Consider the following 5,019-nt stretch of genomic DNA (forward strand, 5'->3'; position numbering starts at 1 on the left):
TGTGTAGCTTCCTGTGGTCTGAACTGGGGACTTGGGAGGGGAGGGGCAGGAGCATCGGAGAAGTTCATGGGTGTCACCTCAGGAGGGACTCTGGGGGCCACAGGCACAGTGGAGCAGGAAAGACCTGGGAGAGGCCTACAGTGGCTGGAGTTTGCTGGGGTCACACAGGGACCCGGTGGAGCCATGCAGGGGCAGGGCCCCAACCTTTCCCTGCCACCCTTGGATGCTTCTGGTTGGACTGAGGCCCCCGGGGGGACCCAGGCTCCTCCGGGCCAGCTCTCTACCTGCTGCCCCGGTCACTGTCCACCAAAGGCCAACCGCATATCCCTAGGTCCCTGGCCCTGCTCCGGGCCTCTTCCTGCCCCTCTGGTGGCCATACTGGGCCCCTTGGAGGCTGGGGTACGCAGGGAGCCCTCCATACATGGTCCCAGCCCCCACCCCAGATGTGACACACTCCTGGCAATCAGACTGAGGGTGAGGGTGCGGGGAACATGCCGAGGCCATCAAGTGAAGGGTGGGCTGCGGCCTCTGCTCTGGCCTGGGAGCTGTGGGGGAGCCTGGGGACAGCCCACAGGTCTGGCTGGGCTGAGGACCTGCAGGACTCGGCATGTCTACTCCCTGTGCATCCGAGGCTGTCGCTGAGCATCCCCCTCCGTCACCCATCCACTACATTCCTTGCCCCCTTGGCCCCTGCACTGCTCAGTCCTGGGCCCCAGAATGACCTCCTTGAGAACTGACCCAGCTGAGTGTCCATCCTGTGCTCTGACCAGCACAAGCTTCTTTCTCCATTCCGAAGGCAGCCCTGCCCGACTCTGGGCTTACACAGGCCAGCACCCCTGCCTGGCCCTTCCTTCAGCCCAGCGCCACCCGTTTGTTCTGCTCTATGGACTCAGCGTCTGGAAGGCGCTCCCATCTCTAACAGCACCGCCACCACGGGGGGCTGGGTGAGGGGTCATGGGGGAGGGACCGCAAACTCACTTGGGCAGCGGGTGGCACAGGTGTGCTCTGGGCAGCCTCAGGCCTGGCCCTGCCTGTCCTTCTAGATGGTGGGCAGGGCAAGCAACTGCCCAAGGCCTGGCACACGCCTGGAGCACCATGTGGTGTCATGTGCTTGGAATGGCGTGAGACGCACGGGCCAGGACCTGAGCCAGTTTAGGCATCGAGGACTCCCATGAACACTGGGCACCACTGGAAATCATACAGGGAGAGCAACAAGGTCTGAGCCACATTTAGAAGAGTCCTTGCATTAGTGGAGAGGCCGGAGGAAGTTAGGGGTCAGGGGACAGGCAGCCTTGTGGGAGGCAGGTGGCAGGCCAGAAGCACCCTGGATGAGGTGCTGGCTGGGAGGAGGCCCAAGAAGAAGAGAACCCCCATCCCCTTCCCAGGGGTGTCCGTGTGATGCCCCTCTTCAGGGCTCAGAGCTATGGGACCTCTGGACCACGGGGCTTTCTGGGAAACTCGTCCCACCCACCCCGCAGGCAGGCACTGAGGCCTCCAGTGGGCTGGGCCCTGGGGCCCCACCGTCTAGCCCAGACTCCTCCCGGGTAGGCTTCTGAAATAGAGTCCATGAGGCCCCCTCACCCTGAAACATTCAGACTGGGTATCCCTAGGCCAGGGCTGTGTCTTCCCCCTCAGACTAGGCATGCCCCAGAACAGAGCTGAGCCTCCTCTTTCAGATTGGATTCCCTCTAGGACAGGGTTTAGTCTCTTCCTACAGACCAGGGACCTCCACCCCAGGACAAGGTTGTGCTCACCCTTCAGGTGAGATACCCACAGGACAGGGCTGTGCTCCTCAGACTATATACCCCCACACCCCTACCCCAGGACAGAGCCAGGCCTTCCCCTTTAGACTGGGAACCATTTCTGGGATGTCCAGGACCGGACTGGACCTTATACCAGTCTAAGCCCCTAGGCCAGGACCCTCCTCTCTCAGACCCAGAGCCCCTGGGCCAGGGCCGGGCTTCCCACTCAGAGAGGCCCTTGAGCAGCGCCTGGGCCATCCAGGTGTTGGCAGAGGAAGTGGGAGCCCTCAGTGGGCCTGGCAGGCAGTCAGGACCCTGTTTGCCTTGAGCAGGGGCTGGAGCCAGGTGGTCACTTCTCCCTTCAAGGCCTCCCAGCGCAGCCAAGCCGCAGGGAACACGTAAACAGCAGGCAAGCCGGGAGCAGGCAGGCAGGGAGGAGGGCACGGAGACCCCGGCTCCACAGCCTCCTTGGCCACAGCGGCTGGCACCTCATGGGCTGCCATCAACTCTGAGCTGGGCCAGCGAGGCTGCCTACAGCTCCCACCTGTCCTGAGCTTGTGGAGAGGCCCTGCCCTCTCTGGCCTGTGTTCCTTCAGGCAGACCGGGACGGGGACCTCCGAAGACCATTGGAAGGTACCCTCTTAGGGCCCCCTGGAACACAGGCCAGGCCTCTAGGCTGGGTGAGACCAGAGCTCCTGGCTCAGAGTGGGGCCTAGGGGTCCAGGGGCACCAAAGAGACGGCCCTGCTCACCCTCAGCCTGCAAGCCTGTTGAGAACCAGGATGGAGCAGGCCCCCCATGCCCACCTGGAGCGGGCAGGCTGGGAGAGCCCACATCCTTCTGCTCTCACCCTGGGAAGGTGGGAGGGGGCAGGACACAGGGGAAAGGGGACTGAGTTCTCTGGAAGTTCAGAAGGGACACGACCCTGCCCTAGAGGGTCTTAAGGGGACACAGCCCTGCTCTGATGGCGTGTGAGGGGCCGTGACCCTGCCCGGGGGTCTGACATGGTCCTCCTCTGCCTTGGTTCATGGAAGAGGTCTGGCTGTGGGGGTCCGTCGCGGGGGGGGGGGGGGGCAGGAGCAGTGGGGCTTGCTGCTCAGCTCCGGCACACAGGCTGGGCTGGGTCCAGCTGCCTGTACCTCATGCCTCCTCAGCCAATTCCAGGAGAATGATCCCCGCCCGAGGCTACCGTGGCCAACTGAAACAAGCCTTGGCTGGGGCGGAAGAGCCTCCTCTCGGGCAGAGGAGGGGACTCCAGAGCCAGGCAGAGGCCTGGACCCTGGCTGGCTCCCGGTGTGTGCTGTGTGATCCCGGGCAAGCTGCTTTCCCTCTCTGAGCCTCAGCTTCTCTTCTGTGGTCAGACCCCTGTCCAGGTCTCCAGGCCTGTGTGGATTCAGTAGTCCCACTCCTCAGTGGGCCCCCAGGACACAAGGCCAGGATATCCCCAGTGACTGGTTCCCTCCTTCGGTATATCACAGTCCTGCAGGCAGTGGGGGCCAAGAGATGGTGGGTGTGGATTCTGGGCAGCTCTTCCTGTCTGAGGGCCAGGGGAGCGGTGAGGGGAAGGGGGCCAGGGTCTCAGAGGCAAAAGAGGCAGAAGACCAGATTCCAACCTTCCCTTCTGGCCTCAGCTCTCCATCTGTGGGGGGAAGGGAGGCAGCTGCATTAATTATGTGCCTCCTGTTCAGGCCCCCCGGCCCCCAGCAGTCTTTGTGGGGGTAGAGAGGTGAGCTTCCCAGGGAACCGCTGGGGGTGGGGTGGGGTGGGGAGCTGTGCAGATGAGCAGCCCCCATGGGCTCCTGCTGGCTTTGCTTCCCAATGGGGAGGAGGAGGGGACGAGGCGAGGCTGGGAGGATGGGCTTCCGGGCATGGGAGGGCTGGCTTGGGGCCACCCAGCACCTGTGGCTGCAAACGCTTCAGGTGCTGGCATTCGAGGCCCTTCCCCTGCTCCTCCCGCTCCCCACGCTGTGCTCTCCTGGCAGCCCAAGGCAGCTGGTCCCTCCTGGGAACCGTCCAACCCCAGCATGTATCAGTCCGGGGACAGCCTTGATGGGAACCACACTCTGGCCCCGCCCAGAGGCCACACTGGCCAGCTGGGTGCCCCCAACGAGCTCACCATCAGTGGTAGAGGGATGTGCTGTGGGGCTGTTATGTGTGTACATATTTGTGTGGGTCTATGTTTATTTGTATTTGTGTGCATATTAGTATGTGTCTGTGTATTTATTAGTATTTATGTATGTATATTTATAAACGTGTGTGCCTGTTCATATATGTGCCTAGCCATATATGTCTGCTGTGTCTTAATTGTATTGTCAATTTGTGGTTCTATCTGTATATAAACGATACCTATCTGTGTGCGTGTGTGTGTGTGTGTGTCCATTTGCGTGGCTGTATTATGTGTCTATTTGTATTTGTGTGTATGTCTGTGTATACGTGTGTGTCTGTTTGTGTGTGTGTGTCTGTGTGGACCTGTGGTCTGAGAACGCCGCCTGTGGGTGGAATTTGGCCCAGAGACGTGTTTGGTTTGGCCCCTACAATATTTTCAACGTCTTGAGCCAACATTTAAAAATCAGGATATTTCACATAAAAATTCAGCTTTTCAGTTTCTCTTAAAAATTCAGAAGCCCTGGCAGCCTTGGGCCTGTGCTCCCATGAGGCTGCTCTCCTCCAGCGCCACACACGGGTGCCCATCCTCCTGCCCTCCGCACCCTCCCCACTTACCTGCCTACCGGCACCTTGAGGATGACTCAGTTTGTGACCCCAGAGTGTGCGGTCACAACTGAGTGCGAGCCCAGCTGTCAGGGAGCACGTACCTGGACTGAGTCTGCAATGTGGGGCTGTACATGTGAATGCATATGTGTGTGTGAGGTCAGTCTGTGTGAATAGGGTAAGTGTGAAGGCATGAGTGTGTGCATCAGGCCAATCTGAGTGCACGGGGGACATGCGGGTGCCTGCGTGTGCATGTGGGGGGTATAGGTGTGTGAATGCATGCACGTGTGTGTGCATGGGGGTGGGGTGTGCGTGGCTGTGTTCGTGGCCACGTGGAGTGTGTGGGCCACTGTGGTCTGGCATGCTCTGCATAGGGGCCTCTTCCGGCCTTTGATGGGGAATTGGATTCCCAGCTTCTGGCTGGGCTGCCTTGTGGGATTTATTTCTGTCTCAGTGCCGACCAGAGGCCTGAGTAATGGGAACATTTAAAGAAAACCGGTAAATACATAGAGAAGGGGCAGGCTGGCCGGGAAACTCTGCCTGGACACCCCTGCCCAGCCCACAGCTGC

This window comes from Prionailurus bengalensis, chromosome A2 (genome assembly GCF_016509475.1).
Source record: "Prionailurus bengalensis isolate Pbe53 chromosome A2, Fcat_Pben_1.1_paternal_pri, whole genome shotgun sequence".
In the NCBI taxonomy this organism is placed as follows: Eukaryota; Metazoa; Chordata; class Mammalia; order Carnivora; family Felidae; genus Prionailurus; species Prionailurus bengalensis.